Source organism: Nuphar pumila, chromosome 13 (genome assembly GCF_984573655.1).
Source record: "Nuphar pumila chromosome 13, dmNupPumi1.hap1.1, whole genome shotgun sequence".
NCBI classification, from domain to species: domain Eukaryota; kingdom Viridiplantae; phylum Streptophyta; class Magnoliopsida; order Nymphaeales; family Nymphaeaceae; genus Nuphar; species Nuphar pumila.
In genome coordinates, this window is record NC_143261.1 from 100,405,750 (window position 1) to 100,428,442 (window position 22,693).

General features: G+C 40.0%; 1 pseudogene; it reads right to left on the bottom strand.

Moving 5' to 3' along the window:
• Window positions 1-7,258: 7,258 nt before the first annotated feature.
• LOC149819454 (uncharacterized) lies at window positions 7,259-7,650 on the bottom strand (annotated as a pseudogene).
• Window positions 7,651-22,693: the final 15,043 nt, after the last annotated feature.

The window sequence follows — 22,693 nt, forward strand, 5'->3', positions numbered from 1 at the left end:
CTGTTTTTTGCTCTCCATCTCTTCTTCTTTTTTCCTGGAATTTCCGGGATTTTTAAGTTTTCATTGAGAAAGGCATTCATTTTTCATGCGTGCACGGCGTAGATTCAGAGTATTTCCTTCGAGTTCGAGAAATTTATGTTTTCTTTGTTGCAAGTTTTAGGTACAAACTAGAATTTATTTGTTCTTCTTATAATTTATCGTATATTTTTTGTTCTTCTCAATTTTATTTCTATAGAAATAAGTACATTTTTTAGAAAATCTTCTTGTGGAATTTTTGAATTCTCAGGGATTCTAATTTTCATCAAGTTGTTTCCATTTTCTGCAATTCTATGGCGTATATAGAAATAAGTATGTTTGTTTTTTGAGTGATAATTGCAAAATTTACCATATTTTGTTTCATAGCTCCTTCATTCGCTATAATTCTCCTTTTTATATGTAATATTCGTATGTCTTCCTATTCTCTCAGAATTTCCAGGATTCCCTGCATGGTGTATATTCTGCAAGTAATTGTTCAGTTTATGAATTTTCAAACGATCAATTCTCAATTTCTTAGTTGATCCCTGCGCGTTACCATATTTACCTTCATCTGTGCATGTGTTCATATATGTGCTTCTTGCTTGTGTTTCTTTCTTAATACAAAACATTTGCATATTTTCTTTGGCACAACCGGGGCATTATTTGTTCATGGGCATATTCGAATCCACATTCTCACCTGGATGTGGTCTAATCCTAGCCGTTCAAATGCATGAGTTGTACGGCTTGGATCAATGTAAACATAGGATCCTTTTTGCCCTGCTTCCTGACGCTTTGCTGGATTTCCTTTCTGCAATCAGGCATTGATAAGTAATAATACGAGCCAGTAAGAACTGCATCTTACTCCTACAGAATGTGCAAGTTCTCAACCATGAGATAGGAGAAATTCATCTGACGTTTGTAAAACTTGGAAATGGAGTTTCGGTCCAAGCATTGGAGATGTGAATCAAAGAAATTGATCTTAGTGATAGCGGTTATGACTACAGCTGGGGCTGTGCTTCAGACTTGTACACTTCCCCGTCCAACTGCTTTCTGGTTCCTGTTTTCTGCAGTCACAGCTCCTACTTACAAGAACTTGAATGACACAATGCAAACCACAGAATCCTTACCTTCTAAGGTTAGCTATGAACAGATGCCTACAGTATCATCTTTTCCAGTGAATGGTTCTGCAGATCAGTCCACGCCCATAGCACCTCAGCCGATCACATTTGTCAATTCCATCACCTCTAACTCAACAAGTGTTACTAGGCCTGATATACCATTGACAGATGATGGTTCCAGGCTGTCAGAGTTTGCTGATTCTGTTCCAGAAACTACTAATGCAAACAATAGTACGGTTGTGAAGTACATTATACCAGAAACATCCAGCCCTTCTTTGGCAGAAAATATTCTGCAACATTCCAGATTGGCCAATTCGCTTGCCAATTCTGTTCCAAATGATGAAAATAGGAACAAAAAAATCAGGAGGAAGCGCCGCATACCAAAACCAAAACCTAAGGCACCTAAAGAGATTTCTTTTTCAGAAGATGTTCCTGCTACTTCTCATACAAAGGTAATCACGATAAATAAACTTTTTAATACCATTGCATGGCCATAATTTTTGAGTTCTAATAAAGGTTAACCTGTTTTTTGTGATCTTTAGAAAGAAGTGCCCCCCATGCCACCAGATCAAGCTCTTCTATATGCCAAGCGTGAGATCAAGAATGTCCCTATAGTGACAGATGATCCTGATCTACACCCACCAGTATTTCAAAATGTTTCAATTTTTAAAAGGTCTGTTTTAATTCTGAAGTACTTTAAATTGTTGTTCTTTTTCATTTTAAAAGTTCATCATTTTTTCTGGTTTTTGGAGTGTTAGCCAAACACTCTTGTTTCTTGGCAAGATCTAGATTTATCATGTTGTAAGGTCTTTGATTCTTCCATGTTTTGAGGTTTTAGTTTTCACCTGTTGTAACTTGGTTTTTTGCATAGTTTCATAACTCCACAACAATGAAGTATTCTAATAAATGCTTTGAATGATATTCTTCGATAAGGATGCCCTCTTTTATGATAGTTGTGAGAGAATGTTAAGAACATTTCCAATAGATATAAAGGCAGGTGGCTGTCGGATAATGTGAATGTTCTACAAAACTGTGGATCAGACAGATTGTTGACGTTATTATTATTTTAAATTTGATATTTAAATGAAAGGATAAAAGCATCTGTAAATTTGTGTGATTATAGGTTTGGACTTTCTGGCATTTATCATGTAATTATGTGTTTTATTGTTATATATAGCACTGAATGATTGAAAGCAGGATGGAAGTAACTCTAGCTGCTAGTTTTGATTTCCCAATGTCTAATAGATGAGTATTGATAATGACCTAGCCTCCTGGATGATGATTTCACCAGATCCAGTGGAGTGATCACAAAATCGAGTAGTGGTGAGGTTGCCAGGTTTCTAAAATGGCTATCTTCTGGAATTCATTTTTGAAACAAGGCAGTATGAGTTTCGAGGTTTTAATTTCTGTTATGCAATCTTAACCATAAGATGCTTTTACTGAATATGCATCTTTGGGATTAAGGTTGCTTAACCTGTGGGATGGAAACGTGAAAATGTGTCGTTTGGAGAACCATGCTTATGGTGGCAATGCCTTCTGATTTCTGCTCAATAGCTTAAATATCTTGTTTGAGGTTGATGGACGGGGATATTCCCATCCATACCACATCACTTTACCTTGGCAAGCCAGACCTTCTAAATCATATTTCTCAAACAAGTTCTCATCAGCTTTGAGGAGCTTGCAAAATTGCTAGCACTAGGGTGCCATGTGTTAGGACCACCCATTTTGCTCTGAGGGTGCAATGTAGACCGCTCATGTAAAATTTTCTAACTTATATAGGGATATTTGAGGAAGCTTTATTGTGTCTAGGTGCATAACTAAACACCTACAGGGATTGCTTTTAGGCATCAGACACGCATATATGCTATTGCAAACATAAGAAAGTATATGCTGTGCATGCTGAGCACAGTGTACATCGAAATAAGGCGAAGACATGCTGAGTAATAAGACCACCCATCAGAGATCTGTAATTGTTCAGTCTGATCAAGACATACATGGACTATGCAAGTCGTAACATCTATTGATAATGTTCACAAGTAAATAGTTGAGGATGTTTTGTATTAGGATGGATGGAATTTCTTAAAGATGCACTAGAATGTGAAAATTGCATCTTCTATCTCATTTAATTTGTATGGACTTAAAAATATTTTTTGTGGCGTACAGAAATTAGTGAACAATAATAGGCTGTTTTAATAGGTTTTCGGAATGGAATGAGGTGGAATTGTTGGGCGAGGAATAGTGGTCCATATTCTCATGTTAATCAAACATAAACATTTCAACTTTATTTTATTATTGTTCTTTGTAAAAAAAATGTCATCTTGGATACCTATGAACATACTTGAGCCTACTATTCGTGTGTAATCACTGTGCCTCTTTGCTGTATGAAAGTGCTGCTACTCAGATATTATAACTGGCAGGCTATGTCACACGGACTCGGCTAAGGAGGTGCCGCACCCGAGTCAGACACGCCCCGACACGGGTGCGGACTCGGGTGCGGCTTCGGACTCGGCCCAGACTCGGTCAACGCCGAGTCGGACTCGGTCAACGAGTCCAGGCCGAGTCCGTCCACATTTTGGACTCAGTCAACTTTGACCGAGTCCAAAAATGTCCCTAAAAATCCATTTTTTTATATTTTTTATTTAAAAAAATATATATATAAAAAGAGTGACAGTGCTGCAGCACAGACTGTGCACAGTCTGTGCAGTGTGCACAGTGCACAGTCTGTGCAGTGTGCACAGTCTGTGACTTTGTGACTGTGCACAGTCACAGTCATGTGACTGTGACTGTGACTGTGCACAGTCACACAGACTGTGCTGTGGCATTTTAAAAATAAAATAAAATTATATATATATATAAAATTATATATATATATATATATATATATATTTTTGCCGAGTCCCCGTGTCCAAAATTTTAAAATTGTGTCACACCCGCACCCATGTGACATAGCTGGCAGGTGAGTGGACATGTTTCTGATAGGATAAAGATCGAAAAGGATAGAACCCTATGATAGCTGTTGCAAGTGGTAATACGAGGACATTCAAAAGAATCAGGGCAAGAGATAAATAATATGATGCTATGTTATATTGCACTTGTTATATTCAGCAGTTGATTGCTTCAGTTAGCTGTAAAAAGTTCAGTTTGTATTGTTCTACTGAAACTGAAACAACTTGAGTAGTCAACCATGTATAAGTTCATCTTTCTACTGGCAGGAAACAAATTTATTTATGATTGCCATAGAACTTGTGTCAGTTTTTTTAATCAAATCTTATATAACTTACCACCTTATGGCTTATTCTTTGTCTGTCTTTAACCTATTGAAGCCTTGAATTCTGGGAAAATAGAGCAATTTGGATGATGGATGTTCATGAAGTGCATATTGTAGCTTTGTAATAATGAAAGCATCAATGGACATTGATCATAAGGAAATAGCAGAATACCAGAAAAACCAATACTGTTGTTCCATTCTTAAAATGAAATTTCAAGAATGATATAGTAGAACTGGAAATATCCCTGACATGACAAACTGACCTAGAAATGGATTGATGGTGGAACTGGAAATATCCCTGACATGACAAACTGACCTAAAAATGGATCGATAATGGAACTGGAAATATCCTTGGGTTTTTTTATGGGGAAATACATGTCATACAGTGAAAGCATAAAATGGATTGATACATGTGCAGGTGGTGATGCTGTATATAGCATGCAGTTTAAATTTCTGACTTTTAATAGTGACTGAAGATTTTGAATATTGCTAGTCTTTTAAGAGGATTACTTGCAATATTGGAAGTTAGTTTCATGGATCTCTCTCTCTCTCAAATTTTGGTTGGTTACATAACAATGCAGTTGTGACAATGACAGTGTTCTGCAATGAACGTGGGTGTGTTTCTTTAAATCTTTATGGTTGGATGAATTATGAAAATCCTGCATGAACCCAAGCATTGGTTTCTCTTTATTTGGCAATCTTATTCAGGACTATTTTACTTCACTCTGCTTCTCTGCAAAATCAAGTGGAAAATGTTTTCCCAATCTTTTCCTGTCACGTAAAGAGAAGGAAAAGAAAAATGGGTGACAACTGTTTAGACATGTTCTTATTACCTTCATTTCTATGTAGCTTTTTTTTTCTCCTTTATTTCTTTGAGAATAATATATAAACTTCTGTTTTCTCTCTAAATTAAAGATCTGCACAGGGGACATGCAAAACAATTGCTATATTTGATGGCACAACATGGATTGACATAATTCTATTTTGGGTTGTAGAGTTTATATTTGTCAACATGAAGAAAGGTGTATTTATCTGGAAGCCATGTTCAGTTCTTCACTAGCGCAGCATACTTAAACTTGTGTGCACTGTCCATTTTGAGTCAATAATGGATATTGAACTAAGTTTTTTTAGGACTCATCATATTTTATTTTTTAGCTGATGGAGATAGGAATGCACTGTTTTTTTGTTTCCTTAAAGTGCCAAAGAATATCCTCATATTTTATTGCTGTTATTCTTGTCTGAGAACTCATGGCAGCATTTTCAAACCTCCAGGAGCTATGAACTGATGGAACAAATACTCAAGGTTTACATATATCCAGACGGAAGCAGGCCAATTTTCCATCAACCAGATCTCAAAGGAATTTATGCATCTGAAGGATGGTTTATGAAATTGATGGAGGAAAATAGACAGTTTGTGGTGAAGGACCCAGAAAAAGCACATTTATTTTACTTGCCATACAGTTCGCGCCAGTTGGAGATTGCGTTGTATGTTCCTGGTTCACACAATATGTGTCCACTTTCTATCTATCTCAGGGACTATGTGAACACAATTGCATCTAAGTACAGATTCTGGAATCGAACACGAGGAGCAGATCACTTTCTTGTTGCTTGCCATGATTGGGTAAGCTATCACTATCCGAGCAGGCCTTATCTGTAATAGTGCATATGGATCCATGGAAAATGCTAGAAATCTCCCTAATAGTAGGGTGTATAAGATTATTTTGTTGTTACCTGCCATGATTGGTAAACTATCATTAACCTAGGAGACCTTATCCTGTATAAAAATGAGTATGGAACCATGAACTTGCTGGATGTCTCCCTGATAATAGGGTAATTAACAACTGTGGCATTTCTTTGATGATTCTGAATTTGTGAAAACCAATGCTCTGGTTATATGTCCATCTTCCTATGCAGTGATTGCGCCAAATTTTGTTCTTCTTTCTTATCCCCACTCCTCCCCTCCCTCCTCCCTGCTTTGATAAAATTTGTTGAACTTTGCGCTTACTACTTTATGCAACATAATAGAAGGTTACCAGTTTGTTGGGGATGCGGAACCATCTGGCCAGCTTCTTGGTTTGAAAGCTTTCTACTTTTGTGATTATTGTGATAGGTTGAGTTTAAGTCTGATTCCTGACTGGGGCATGTATTGAATTGTGGAGCCAGCACCAAACGCTTGTTTCAATTAGGACAAGTTGGTGCAATTTTGCAATTCCTGATGCTGAACCTGTGTAACTTGACACCAACATGGGGCAGTCAGACTGATTATGCTGAACTGCCGGAGTCTTAGCCACTCTAATCTCAAAACATAGGGATCAAATGGATGCTAGTGTCCAAGTCTGTCTGCTATTGTGTTATTGTTAGAGCTGCATAGGTGATTGTGTGCATCGATAATGTTCCAGAAGTTCAAGAATTCTGTATTTCTTTCAGATTATTATCTTTTTAAGGATTTAAAATTTTACTCTCTCTCTCTCTCTCCAGGGTCCATACACTACAAAGAAACATGAAGAACTCTGCCATAATACCATAAAAGCCCTCTGCAATGCCGATCTATCCGAGGGGTTCTTCGTCCTTGGAAAAGATGTCTCCCTCCCAGAAACCACTATCCGTAATCCAAAGAAACCTCTCAGAGAGCTTGGTGGAAAACCTGTATCCCAGCGCTCGATCCTTGCCTTCTTTGCTGGAAACATGCATGGTCGAGTCCGGCCAGTGCTTCTTAATTATTGGGGAGATAAAGATGAAGACATGAAGATCTATGGACCTCTACCAAACCGAGTCTCTAGAAAAATGTCCTATATTCAGCACATGAAATCAAGCAGGTATTGCATCTGCCCGATGGGTTATGAGGTGAACAGCCCTCGGATAGTCGAAGCAATCTTCTACGAGTGTGTGCCCGTGATTATTGCAGATAATTTTGTTCTACCTTTTGGTGATATTTTGAATTGGAGCACATTTTCCGTGGTTGTGGCAGAGAAGGACATACCCAAGTTGAAGGATATTCTTATGGCAATTCCTTTGAGAAAGTACATTGCTATGCATAATAATGTTAAGCAAGTGCAAAAGCATTTTCTGTGGCATAGCAAGCCTGTCAAATATGATATCTTCTACATGATCTTGCATTCTATATGGTTCAATAGATTGAACCAGATCCTGTCTTGATTAACCTTTCTATGGCAGCCAGTTTTTAGTTTGACAGTTCTACGGAGTTAAACGTAAATAACATCTCATTATTGTTGGATCAGACAATGAGCTGACAAAATATGGAGGTTGTACAGGATGATCATATTTCACAGGGTATACCTGCAGTGCACATGGTTCCTATTCGGTGGTTACCGATATTATCGGACCTATCTGATAGCTAAAGGCAACTATTAGCTGGGGTACTATTCGGTGGTTACCGATATTATCGGACCTATCTGATGTTATCCGATAACTCTTCGTGAGTTTCCTTTCACACGATATTCCTTCGTGTTTGAACCACTGAAGCTTAATCTCTTTAACAACGTAAGACACTATAGTCCATCGTTATCTGCTGTTTCTTTGTTTTTCTATAAATATTGTAATCAAGTTAGTAAAGATGAATTATTATATTCCAGATTTAGTGTTTTTCCTTGTTATCGTGTTTTTCCAGCATTATCGTTTTCTTGCTATTTTTGTGTTTTATCATGGTATTAGAGCAGGGACGTTGAGCTCGTGCTTCTTCTCGTATCTCATCCGCTGCTATTCGGTCAGATCATCATATTTTTTTTGAACGTCCATTCCAATGGCGTCAAACAACACCAATAGCAAGACTATCTCCTCCGAGAGCACCCAAGAATCGATGCTCAATCCATTTTTTCTTCATCATTCCGATAATCCAAGAATATCCCTTGTTTCACAACTCATTGGAGACAACTATTCAATGTGGATCAAGGCTACAGTTATGGCACTAAGTGCTAAAAACAAAATAGGTTTCATTGACGGATCCACTGCGAAACCCGATCTCTCGTCACCGAATGTTGCCATATGGGAGCGATGCAACAATATGGTGCTATCATGGCTGCTTAATTCTATCCATAAGAATCTCACAGCCAGCGTCAGCTACGCTCAAACTGCTGTCGAGGTTTGGGCAGAGCTCCGCAAAAGGTTTTCTTAATCTAATCCCCCCAAGATATATCAAGTCCAACAAGAGATAATTAATTTCAAGAAAAATCAATCTCCCATGAGGGTGGGGCAGAACTAGGTTGTAGCCCAGTCCTGCCTCTCGGCCCAGTTAAAAATAAAAATTTAAAAGCCCAGTCATAGCCTAGCCCTGACTGCAGCAACTAGTTTGATTTGTCCATATGAAATAGATTTTTATTAATAATTGTAGCCATTTTTTATTTTATCTCAAAAAACAAAATTTGGGGAGCGCTGCCCCCGAACCCCAAACTATCACACCAATTTTTTTTTTGCTACACCCCTATTTGCCCTCCCCTCACATGAATCCTAGCTACGCCCCTGCCCATGACCGTTTACTTCACTAAGCTAAAGGGTTTATGGGACGAGATGTCCACTTACATCAAGATTCCTCATTGCTCTTGTGGCTCCATGCGAGTTATTTAAGATCTCCAACAGTGTGAACGACTCATCCAATTCCTGATGGGCCTCAACGACAACTTCAATGTCATCCAGAGTCAATTACTCGTTATGACTTCCTTAACGAGTATATCCAAAGCATACTCGCTGATCATCCAGGTTGTCAAGATGGTCATCGTTCGCTGCCTTCTTGCCATCGCTTTTATTCGTTGTTGGCATCTTTTTCAAGTCGACGTCAACAATGCTTTCATCCATGGCGATCTCCACAAGGAAGTTTACATGTAGCTTCCTCCTATTTTTTCTCATCGGGGGCACCTTCGGTTTGTCGACTTTACAAGTCGCTTTATGGTCTCAAACAACCCTCGGAGAACTGGTTTGCCAAACTCTCCTCTTATTTACAAGGCATTGGTTTCGTTCAATCGAAGATCGACTATTCTTTATTTTCTAAAACCGGGACCGGTTATCACATATTTCTTTTAGCCTATGTTGATGACATCATCATTGCGGGCGACACTCTCCCACAGATTTATGCTCTCAAGGAGAACATCCATCAACAGTTTCATCTCAAAGACCTCAACATTCTCAAATATTTCTTGGGTATTGAAGTCGCTCGTTCTAAATCTGTCATTTTTGTCTCCCAACACAAGTATGCTCTTGATATCCTCGATGACATGGGCTATCTTGACTCTAAGCCATGCTCCTTTCCCATGGAACACTCAAAATTCAACAACACTGATGGTTCACCTTTGGAAGACCCGAGCATGTTTCGTCGATTGATTGGTAGATTAATTTATCTCATCATCACTTGCCCTGACATCACTTATGTTGTGCATCTCTTGAGCCAGTTTTTCAGTCAACCTCGCACTCCTCACTTGGATGCTGCTCTCTGAATCTTGCGATATCTCAAAGGCACCCTAGATCACGACATCTTAATGAGCACCTCCGGACCGTTCACCGTTATCGGCTATTCCAACTTTGATTGGGCCTCTTGCCCTCCTACTCACGGGTCTACCTCTGGCTATTGCATCCTGCTCGGCTCGAGTCCGATTTCATGGAAGTCTAAGAAATAGTCCACGGTCTCCCGTTCTTCTGCAGAGGCAGAGTATCGCTTCATGGCCCTTGCCACCTGTCAACTTATCTAGATAAAATCCCTCCTGACGGCATCTCCCATCCTCAACCCATGACCCTCTTTTGCGATAATCAAGCCACGATACACATTGCAGCCAACCCAGTCTACCATGAATGCACCAAACATATTGAAGTTGACTCTCATCTTATCCGCGAAAAAATTCAAAATGGGCTTATTACTACTCAATTTGTTCTGATCCATTCTCAGTATGCTGATATTTTTACCAAAGCCTTGGGTAGTGCACATCTATCACTTTTGAAGACTAAGTTGGGCATGCTCAATCTGCATGCTCCAACTTGAGGGTGCGTATTAGCTGGGGTACTATTCGGTGGTTACCGACATTATCGAACTTATCCGACGTTATCGGATATCGTGAGTTTCCTTTTACACGGTATTCATCCCTGTTTGAACCACTGAAGCTTAATCTCTTTAACAAGGTAGGACTCTATAGTCCATCGTTATATGCTGTTTCTTTGTTTTTCTATAAATAATGTACCAGTGTATACCGTATGATCCATCAAGTTAGCAAAGACAAATTATTATATTCCAGATTTAGTGTTTTTTCTTGTTATGTGTTTTTCCAGCATTATAGTTTTCCTGCTATTTTTGTGTTTTATCAGCAACCATGGTTTTTCACTTATGGAATGATCACGGTTCAAATCCTTACAGAGGCAGCCCTTGTTGCAAGATCGAAGCTGAGTGTACTCCCTGGTGGGAAAAAAGAACCTCAAAGAATTTTGCCAAAAGAAGCCCGGCCATGTGCAGTTGGTGATGGCTTTTTTTTTTTTCCTTTAAGCCAAATAAGAAAAAATACACTCTTAAACCCTCCCCCTCGCTCAAATTGGTGACAGTCACCTATAACAATCAGGAACTGGTTCGTTTGGAAATGAACTGAAATCCCGAACTTGAATCACGACCAGTTTCTCCACTTACACCTTCACCTCATTCCCCATGCGTATCACCTTTGACCAATTCCCTCCTGCCAACAGAGCAGCTGCAAACTCTTCATTATTTAATACAACACCACTTAAGGCCTTGTTTGGAATCTTTCAGTCGGTGGTAGCTAAGGATGCAGTTAAGAAATTCCCAAAATTTATGCTTTTAGCAAATCCACATGGCTGTTTGGGTAAGCTGAAAAGGTTCAGCAGGAATTACCACTTTCACTTATGCAGTTGTTTGAAATACAGTTGAAGCTGAAATTAACACGTCGTCCTAGTAGGAACCGGTGTAGTATTTGGCAACTCTACCACCTCACCTAGGTGAGAAGTGAAATGTGAAACTGGAGGTGTCAAATATCACCCCAGTTCATCATTTCCTACAACTGCATCCATCCCAAAGACCTTTTGAACAAAGTATTTCTCACTTCCCACTCCAGCTACCTCCCACTCCTAGATTCCAAACACCAAACAGGGCCTAAAAGTGAAAAAATCTGGTTCAGTAAGCCCTCCTTTTCCTCCACCATTTTATCTCAAACGGTTCTGCGCTGAGGCTGCTAATCTTCAGGCGGGGTCACCGGAGTCCATCAGTGAACGGCACCCGCACACCCGGTGGGAATCAAACATGGGAGCAAAGGGTCAGCACCTTCTAATCCATGTCACAAGGACACGGGTAAAAAAACACGAGATACGCCATTTTTGTTCAAAGTTCTACTGAAAAATAGTATACAAAGGGAGCAAGTTGAAGGATCCCTGTGAGAGCTTCTAATACTTTGAAACCAACTCTCAAAAGAAAGAAATCAACACGTCTACATATGACACAACACGAGCAAATTTCCGAACGAACTTAAAAACCATAAAGAAATCACTGCAAAGCAACGTTCCCCAAAATCTCTCTAAAATTGCTCGTTCTCACCCTCAATTGAAGAAAGAAAAAAAAAAGCTAAGGTTTACAAAACAATACCACTAAATCTTAGTAATGGCAGCCAATTATGAAAGAAAATTACAACTCACCTCCTCTCTTTCTGTTCTGGGCTGGTGGTGATTCAAAAGGAAGAGAAGGAGGAGGAGAAAAGAGAGGAAAGATGTCAGCCTGTGATCATGGTGCCGGCGCCCTCGTCGGTGAGGATCTCGAGCAGCAGCGAGTGCGGCAACCGGCCGTCGATGATGCTGGCCGTCTTCACCCCCTGAGACAAAGAGCGTACACAGCAGTTCACCTTGGGGATCATCCCGCCGGAGACCTTCCCTTCCTCCACCAGCCTCTTCACCCCCTTGATGTCCACCTCCTTCACAAGGCTCCCCGGGTCCGTCCGGTCCGTCAGGATCCCCGGTACGTCCGTCAGCAGGATAAGCTTCTCCGCACCCATCGCCGCCGCCACCTCTCCGGCTACCGTGTCGGCGTTGATGTTGTACGCCTGCCCGGACTCGTCGGTGGCGACGGACGCCACCACCGGGATGTGGCCGCCGCCGAGGAGGTCGTGGAGGATCGCCGGGTTGACGCCGGCGACGTCGCCGACGAAGCCGAGCCCCGCCGCTGCGGGGCTCGGCTGGGCGGTGAGGAGGCGGCCGTCCTTGCCGGAGAGGCCGACGGCGGATCCGCCGGACTTGTTGATGAGGGAGACGAGGGACTTATTGACCTTGCCGACGAGGACCATCTCGACGATCTCCACGGTGGCGGAGTCGGTGACACGGAGGCCGTTGAGGAACTGGGGCTCGATGGCGAGGCGCTGCAGCCACTGGTTGATCTCGGGCCCACCGCCGTGGACGAGGACGGGGCGGAGGCCGACGCAGCTCAGCAGCACCAGGTCGTGGACGACGCCCTGCTGAAGCTCGTGGGACTTCATCGCGGCGCCACCGTACTTGACCACCACGATCTTGCCGTGGAACTTCTGGATGAAGGGGAGCGACTCCGAGAGGATGTCGACCCTGAGCTGAGCGGAAGAGAGGCCGGCGTCTCCTCCATTGGTGGTGGTGGCGGTAGTGACGGGATTAGGATTTTGGTGGGTACATTTAGGGGTGGTGGTGTATTGGGGTCTGGTTCGGCGAGTGGTGGGAAGGCGGAGGGTTGGAGGAGAGACGAGGAGGGATTTCTTGAGGAGGAGGGGTGGGTGTTGGGAGGTGGGGAGATAGGGGTTGGGTTTGGGGGCGGTCGCCATCATCGTTCTTGGAGAGAGAGAGAGTTCTGCAAAGAGAAATTTCGCTGAGGCAGGAAAGAGTCGATCAAGGAGATTAGGGATGGCAGTAGATCGGGAGAAACAGAGATCCGTTCGAACCCAACTCGTTTGGGGCGAGAAGGTGAGGATGGATTTACTCTTGCTTTCGCTTCCTCCAGATCCATTCTGATATCTGTTAATGAAATTACTGATATACTTTTATTATATTATAAAATAATATTTAAATCTTATATATATTTTTAACCTTAAGTTCTTAGTTCTTAACCTTAAATACAGGTATGTTTTTCTCATTTCTCTCTATCCTGCCTTAAAAAAACGACTATAACGAAGATCCGTCGGATGAAAATGAAAGACATAATTTAGCTCTTTTGGGAACCGTGGGATAGAGAGAGGAGAATCTGATTCAGCTCTTTTGGGATTAAGTTGCTAAATTTCAAAAGAACCATAACCAAGCCTATTCATTATTTTGAATGAGCCAAATTGATGAAACAGCAAGGTTGTTTGGTAAAAATAGGCCTGAGATTTTTGGACTTGTGAAAAGGTATGGTTTACCATATCTGAGGCACTCAGTTATGGACTCGTCTTGGGTTTAGTTCGGGCCTCTCATGAATGAGTTGTAATACTTGGTCATGGGAATGCCAGAGTCCGGACTAGGGCTTTACTAAGCTCAATGCTCGGTTTGAGCTGGCCGAGTTTGGTTATTTGCTGAATAAGTGAGGCCACAAAAAAAAAAAGCCAACTTTCCCTTTTTGTCGTTGGCACACACCCCAGACCATTGTGAAAAAAAAAATTTATAAATAAATATTTGTACTTTCTTGACTGGCCGACTCAATTTGCATACGAGCATGAAGCATCCTAAGAACGGATCGGGTCAGAGACCGCTCTGGCAGTACACCTTTGACCCAATAAACGGCAACCAGAACACCACGAATAAACATGCTTAGATGTAGGCATAGTGACAAATATCACGAGAAATGGACCCAAAGTTTAAAACGGTAATTTCTGGCAAAAAATTCAAAATATCACGAGATTTATGAAAAAACATAAATACCGCGATTTAAACACGATTTTTATGTTTTAAATGGCTATTTATTGTGAAAAAACATGTATTTTATTTTTAAATATTTTTATCAATATTTTCTTATAAAAAATAATTTTTATATTTTTTTAATTTATTTTTTTATTGCCAAGATTTTGCTGAAAAAATGCAAATTTATAAAAAAAAATCAATTTCTCATGAGTTTTTGAAAAATGAGATTTTGCTGATAAAAACGTTTGTCACTATGAATGTAGGGGTGTCAATGGGTCTGGTTTGGTTCGAACCCAGGTAGAATTGAATCAAATTTTTGAGTATGGTATCGGGTCCATACAGGGGTTTAATCGAGTCTACAATAAGACAAACCATATAGGATTCGATAAAAACTACATGAACCAGACCAGGATCATACCCGGTAAAATAATATTTTTTATTATTTTTACATTGAAAATTTGTGGGTCTTGATCAGAATTCGGGTCTGGTATAAAATTTCACAAACTAAACCTCGATCCATATTAATCGGATCTCCAGGTCTAGACTCAAGTCTTAATCGGGTCTTCTTATTTGTCATTGTACCCAGACTTTGTAGGGTTCGGTCCGAGTCTGGTCAGGTCAGGTAAACCAGACCCATTGACAGCCCCTACTTCTAAATTTTTGTTGGAGCCGTTTATGTTTTAGACGAGCGCGCACATAATGAACGGTTAAAAACAAAGCAAACTGATGGCGTTCTGCATGCATGCTGTTCATCACATGGATGAACGACATTCAAGGCCTGGAGAGAGAGCGATGTAACAGTGATGATGATGGTGGTGGTAGGTAACTGGGTTCTGACTTGGACGCTACTCATCAACAATGACAAGCTCTGACTTCAGATTCTCTCTAGTTATTTTAGTCGTTCATCCATGATCCATCCGATGAATGGAATCCAGCCACCATGGATGGGTTGTGGGGATTTGTTACACTATCGCATCTTTGAAATGACTAATTTGGAAGAAAAGTGATTCCTCGTAAAGAGGTATGAAGTATGAACCCATTTTTGACAGGAAAGTTGTTATTTTATGTAGCTTCCATCGCATATTTGACATAGATATGTTTGTTTCTCCCAAAGATGCTTTATTTCCTATGTAAGAGAGCCTCTTTCATAGGAATGTAAATGAAACAAGCACCCCTTAAGATGCAGTTCAATTAGAGCATCAAACCCCATCTAGAATTCGCCGAGGGGCACCCTCTGACCTGATGCACTGTTGAGGGAAAGTTGACCTTAATTTCTTGAGTAGTTGAGCATGACTTAATTGTGAAGTCTACAATATGCCGACACTAAGGGCAAGCTTTGGAAGAGAGAAAAACTCTCATAAGAAAAAAAAAAGTTTTGCATATGAATTTTTTATATGAGAAGTCTTCCAAAAGAAAGTTTTTTGCTTGTTTTTATAGCATAAGACAACGTTCATCCACTCATACATTCAAGCATCGCTGAACCTAGAGCTAATGCATTGTTTCGATATTTAACCTCTTCCACCCTTGGTATGCAGGCGAAACATTGTCCGAACATCAACTCGACGTTCTGGGGGTTGATTATTCTATGTATTTTAGATACCCCAGAGGCATGTTGACATTATTCATAGTAGGGCAGTGTGTTTCAACAGAGAGAACCCTACTGAGCCCATAGTCGGATGCATCCTCTACTTGCAGTAGTTGGGTTCAATCCTTAGATCTTAAGGATAACCACAACCCCAAAACCCATGAGTGACTGAGGTCACTGTGGACTCTATCATGTCCAAAGTTTAATACATGTCACTCAAGGTTGTATCATCACTGTCATTCTACAGTGAGCATAATTCCTGAAGGGGTCTGCTAGTCTTACAATTACTTGGTCAGATATTGCATGTCATTTAAGCAACCCGTGTCTCAGCACTACGGGAATATGTACCCAACCCCATTCAATATGCCCCAAGCACGGTCATCAACCGAGGGGGATACTCCTAACACGATCATCAACCGCGGGGTATATGCGACCTTAAGTTTTATTCAAATGCATGCTTAACTCTGCTCTCGGCACTGCGACCATCACGAGCATCTCACATATTCCGGGTGGAAACAACACACTCTGGCTCTGTGGCCCTTACGAGTCTGGTTGTATAACAGTTCTCAATGAGCATGCATATGACTCGATCTCAACGGATCGGCCGCTTGATGTATTTTTATGTAACAAGCACATAGCCTTGTCAAGGTGTAGCCTCTACTTTGGCACAACGACCCTTACGAGTAGGGTGCACTTACAGGCAACAGGGATACGAGTCAGTCTGACACCGTTCCAGCAACGAACATCATTATGTTGTTTAACCGGTTTCGACAACTCTTCTGCCAATCATTTCGTCAGCACCTCCCTTGCTCTATCGACAATGATGCGACTATCCTTTCTATATTATAGAAAGCATTCCATGCACTGGATAGCACTCTGCTATATGACGAAGTATCCTGCTATGTTCTTTCTGAGCTATTTTTAGCTTCTTCAAAAATTTCTGCAGCACTTCCTCTCTTTGACGGAGAAAGCGTGCATTTATTTTATCCATTTCAACGATATCTTCCCTCTTCGGTAGAAAATTGCTACGCTTAACTCGAGAAATGGATGCGCATCGTTGTGCATACCTTGCATTCATCAAGGTTGTTTGGAACCCTGGGCCATAGTCAGACCATACGTAAATGACTTAGTCTTTACGTAAAGAGCAGTTTTGCCAAAAAGCGAAGTCTTTCTAATAGAGGCTTCATTCATCAAGCAGAATCTTGAACAAGGAGCGGTAAGCGAATCACATTGGAGATTTGAAGTTGATCTCCATTTGAATGCTCATTTACGCGACATATATGTAGTATAAGCAGAAACTTGTACTTTATATAGTAGCGGCATAAATAAAATGCATATACGTATTGTTTCAGGTGTTTAACCGAATAAAATATTCTACATATATATTTACAGATTGCAGGAGCCTTAGCGTCATTCAACGCGACGACGTAAGTAAATACATAATAGAAAGTGCATTAATCAGAAATTGCATAATCGAAAATTACAGAAAGTAGGGAGCCTTGACATCATACGACATGGCGACGAATGGTAAATTATACATCCTTGGCTATATAAGACGTGACGGCTCATTTCCAGACGATATACACCAAGATCTATATTTAACAATAGTTATGAGGTGAGTGAGTGAACACTGAAGTGTCCTAGAGGGCTCAACCAAGAACTAGGATCAGATATTACTTCAGAAAATACTTGAGAGAGATGGATCAACGAAGCGAACTTACTACAAATTGTGGAAGAAACGGCTCCAACTGCTTCAAACGGCGTTCGATCCTTCCTTCGAGAGGTCAGACTAGGTTTGGGTTCAGAAAAATCAAACCAGAATCTGGGACCAAAAAAGACTTTGGCTTTGACTTCAACCCCAACTAGGTTCAAGTCAAGTCAACTGAGTTTGGACCAGTTCAAGTGAGCTACGACTAGGTCAGGCAGGCTAGAACCAGATCAGGCAGACTCAGACCAGGTCAGGCAGGCTCAGGTAGGCTAGGCTAAGTAGGGGAGGTTTGGAAAAGGAGGAAAGAGAGAGGGCTAGACGATTTTTTCAAAGGGGAGGGCTTTTCTATTTATAGATTTTGAAACTTGAGCCCCAAGTTTCAGAATTTCCTTTTTGCCCTTGGCTTTTCCAAAAAATTCATGTTGATCTTATCCAGATGACTCGTTGATCTTATCCAGATGAGTCATTGATCTTATCCTATGGGTTCCACCAGATATTTTCATGGGATATTTTGTGGGCCTCACCGGATATTTTCTGAGGAATATTTCTGTGGGTCCCACAAAAATTTCGGGTTTTCGACGATTTTTTTTTTAAAATTTTTTGAGTACGTCATTCTTTTCATATTGAAGTAACTAATAAAGTTGGCTCATGGAAATTTTTTGATTTCGTTCAGGTAGGAAGTTATGACTTCCAGAGTTTTGGAGCATATATTCGCAAAGCGACGAATATCCTAAATATATATGACTTGTACAAATCGATTTGATTTATATTTCGGATTCAGATGTTATTTTTACTTGAAAATGCCTCGTGAATTTCTTCAAAAAGATATTGAAAAATTACGGGTCTTACAACAACAACTCACAAGATTTTGCTGGGGTTTATCGAGTGGACATGGTCCTCAGAAGGAGATGGATCTTACTGTTTACAAAGCCCTAAATCTCTTGGGTATTGCTCACCCCTCTTGAAGATAAGCATTAAGGCGGACAGATTGGCGGTTCCACACTATTTACTTGTGCTCAATATTCAAAATAAGCCTCTACTGACTATCCCCCCCCCCCCAAGAAAAAAGCCTCTAACGAGGTTGCCACCAGCTACTAATCACACGAAAAACCTTCATGGTCACCAACAATATTTCCCAATGCTTGGGAAGGACACTTTTGTGGGTGTGAATACTCTCATATCATCATCCAACACAACTTCACCCTTAAAAACAAACCTGGGAAATTGTCTACTACCTTAGTTTTTTCAGACAGCCCGTATTCATCTTGTGCTAGGAAATAACTACAAAAAGTCAAAACTACATATCTGAAATAAATAACTTGCCTTCAGCTTCTAAAATCATAAAAAATCTTCTAAAGAATGCAAAATGACCTGAACATATTTATGTTTTCCAGCTACCAGTCGTAACTTTCCTTGCTGACTTCATCTGGTAGTAAGAGTGGCCTTCATGAGAGGTGAGAAGAATGAAGAAGAGAAAGAGGTCTGAGTGAGACAGATTAGGGCGCAGATAATGATTGCCTTCATTTAATAAACCCGAACTATTTAGATATAATGCAGTTTTCCCATGGAGAAAAACATCCTTATCGACAAAGGAAACTACTAAACTGTAAAAAATGGGTAGAGGACAAAATTACCCTGAACATAACAGAAAGAGTATAAGCATAAGATTACAATGCTCTCTCTCTCTAACATGATTGTCATATCTAATGCCTGTGGTGCTAATTTTCTGAAAACAATGAACATAATTTATTTGGACTTTAATGTTGATTATGATTTTGGTCATAGTAAAAGGTCTAACTTATCTTACTCTAAAAGAAAAAGTATGTTGTTGCGGTTTCTCGTGTTGTTAAAAGTTGCAGACAAATTCATTCTGAACCTTAATTAAATTGAGCCTATGATGGACATGTTAGGGACTTAGGATATTGTCTTATAAAATTTGGTATTAGTTGTATGTCACATGAACTAATTTCATGAATGTTTTGCAGGATGCTTCAAGTTAACTTCTTGTGATCCAAACACTGCTAATCAAAATATTCATGCTTATGGGGTCATTCTTTTTGTAAGTGCTCACCTCTTTTTGCATTTTTTTCTTGTGATTGAGATCTATTATCTATCATGTTTCCTTTCATGGAAGCAGTTTATCTGTCCAAAATGCTGATGATGTTTTTTGCACCTTGATCAAATAGCCTGGACATATATTGATTCCTAATGCATACATATGGAGATCACCTTGTTAAACTTTTATGGTCTTTTTAAAATTTTGTAAAACTTCAGCACTCTAAGCTTTACCAAAATGTCCCTTCTTGCAAAATGCGTGTAAGAGAATGCCTACAATTGAGTAAAATTCCGGTCTAGCTAAATCATTGAAATTACATGTGTTCTATAAAATGCTCCTACTTTGCTTAATTAGTTGCATTTTTCAGTTTTCTATATGCATTTTTCAGTTTATCTGTCCAAAATGCTGATGATGAGAAGGCTTGCAACGATAAGGAAGGACTGTCACGCTACACTGGCCTATTGAAGTAGATCCGTGATATTTTAGGTCGTGAACGCTAGTTGCATTCATTTAGCATTTGGGAATGTTCCCGTGGACCCGTTTGCTCTTTAGGTTGCGTCATCCTTGGCTTATAGTCAGCTTGTTAACCATGGTTGAGTTATCTAATGGCTAGTGGGTTAACCATGGTTTCAATCTCGTCTTATAAAAAAAAAAGGAGAATTAGATCAGTCTGTCTGTCTTGTTTGTGACATTACCTTAATTAAGGCATTAATTTTACTATTTAAAGATTTTCATAAGAAAATTAATCATTGTTATGTTGAGCGATTTTCAAAATTACTGGTATGTTTAGCATCTCGTAAAAAATGCTATCACCAATATAGTGGGACGTGTTGCATTTTGGTATAGTGTTGGCTTTCATACAAAGTTGCACTGCCATAGGTCATTGAAACTGCTTCATGCTTGTTTTCTTAATTTCTTGACAGGAAAGATGAGCCATTATTTATATATTGAAGCACCATTATTTTGTTTTTTTTGATGAACAACTTACTTAAAGAACCAGGAACCTTTGCCTTTATTTAGCTATATATTAATGGGAGATAGGCAAAGCTTGTCAATTCTAGTATACATGGTGATGCAATCGCGTAAAGCACCACAGGCTAACTCATCCGACGAATCCACGATGGGCTTGATGGTGGTGCTGTAGTTGTTCTTCACGTCCCAGTACCTATTCCACAGCATGACGCCCGCGTAGTTGGGTGACTTTTTGGCGATTTTAAGCACTTCTTCGAGTTGGCTCGGACTTAGGTAACCCTTTCCTGCAGCGTCGGGGCTGGCAGGGAGGCCGACGTAAAAAGATGTGTTGAACTTCGAAGTCCAGGTGTCCCATTGAACCGAGAAGGGGTCGCAGAGATGGTCGTAAAACCGCGGCCACACGTGATAGAATATGATGCAAAAGGGGGTTACGTGAATGGGTAACCATAAGTCATGGGTTAGTGGGTATGCGTTAGAGACGTTTTAGAATCCACGATTGTGTTGTGGTTCTTAAACTTAAGGAGTAAGTTATGTAATTCATAAGTTATAAATGGGTCATGAGTAGTGGCTATTAATGAGGAAGTGACAGTTATAGGTTTACCTTTTTAGCTATAAATAGAGGTCTTGGAGGTTGTACCAGAGGTGTAATCTCTCACCTTTTGTTTTTACTTTGTGTTAAAGATTTTCAATATTTTACTCCATTGTTAAGTTAATATTTTATAGTGTTGCTGCATATATCTTTACTTTATTCCAACAAGTTTGGTATCAGAGCCCCAGGTTCGATTAAGCTGGGTGTGTTTGAGCATTGCGAAGATCATTGCCGAAGCCGGATCTTCAAGTTGGTTGGTAATTACGTGGTGTAATTCACGATGTCTAACGGTACAAATCTGAACTCTATAAATCTCTCACATGCCTTGGTACCCATTTTTAATGGAGAAAATTATGAATTTTGGAGTATTAAGATGAAGACGTTTTTCATTTCTCAAGATCTTTGGGATCTAGTTGAAAATAGTTTTGTAGAGACACAAAGCTCAAAAGCAACAGAAAAGGCAGCAAGTGAAGTAAAGGAGTTGCGTAAGAGAGATGCCAAGGCTCTTCTCGTTTTGCAGCAAGCCGTGACTGAAAGTATTTTTCCTCGAATTGCGGCAGCCACCAAGTCGAATGAAGCATGGACTATTTTGAAGGAAGCCTATCATGGAGATAGTAAGGTAACTATTGTAAAACTCCAAACACTTCGTAGAGATTTTGAGACCCTGCTAATGAAAGAAAATGAGCCTGTACAAGATTTCTTTTCTAGAATGTCCACTACTGTAAATCAAATGAGAACATTCGGAGAAATAATTGATGATAAAAAGGTAGTAGAAAAAATCCTACGAAGCATGCCACCAAAGTTTGATCATGTCGTCACAGCTATAGAGGAATCTAAGGACATGAATAATTATTCGATTAACGAATTAATGGGTTCTCTTTTGGCACATGAGGCTAGATTGAACAGGTCAACCAAAAAAAGCATTGTACATGCATTTCAGGCCAAGGTAGAAATTTCCAACAAGCAAACAAGTGGTGAAGGTACCTTAGAGAATAAATATCCAGGAAGAGGAAGAGGTAGAGGAGGATATTGTGGCCGTGGTCGTGGAAGATTTGAAATGGGTCGGCACAATAGAAGCAATCAAAGGCCAAATTATAAAGACAAACAATGTCATTATTGCAAGAAGTATGGGCACGTGGAAGCAAGGTGTTGGGAGAAATCAAAAAAGCAGGTAAATGTTGCTGAAGAACAAGAACAAGGTAATCTTTTCCTTGCACAATTTGAAACCAAGGTTAATAATATGTGGTTTCTAGATAGTGGGTGTAGTAACCACATGACAGGTGAAAAAAGACTTTTTCACAATATTGATGAGTCCATGAGAATGAATGTTCGTCTTGGAAACAACAAAGAGGTACAAAGTGAAGGCAAGGGAACTATTGAAGTTGATGTTAAATCAGGTAATAAAAGAATGATTCATGATGTTTATTATATACCTGGTTTATCATACAATTTATTGAGTGTTGGACAATTAATTGAGAATGGGTATGCACTTAACTTTTATGATGGAATATGTGAAATTAGAAAAAGGAGAATGGACACTGAACCTCTTATAAGAGTCAA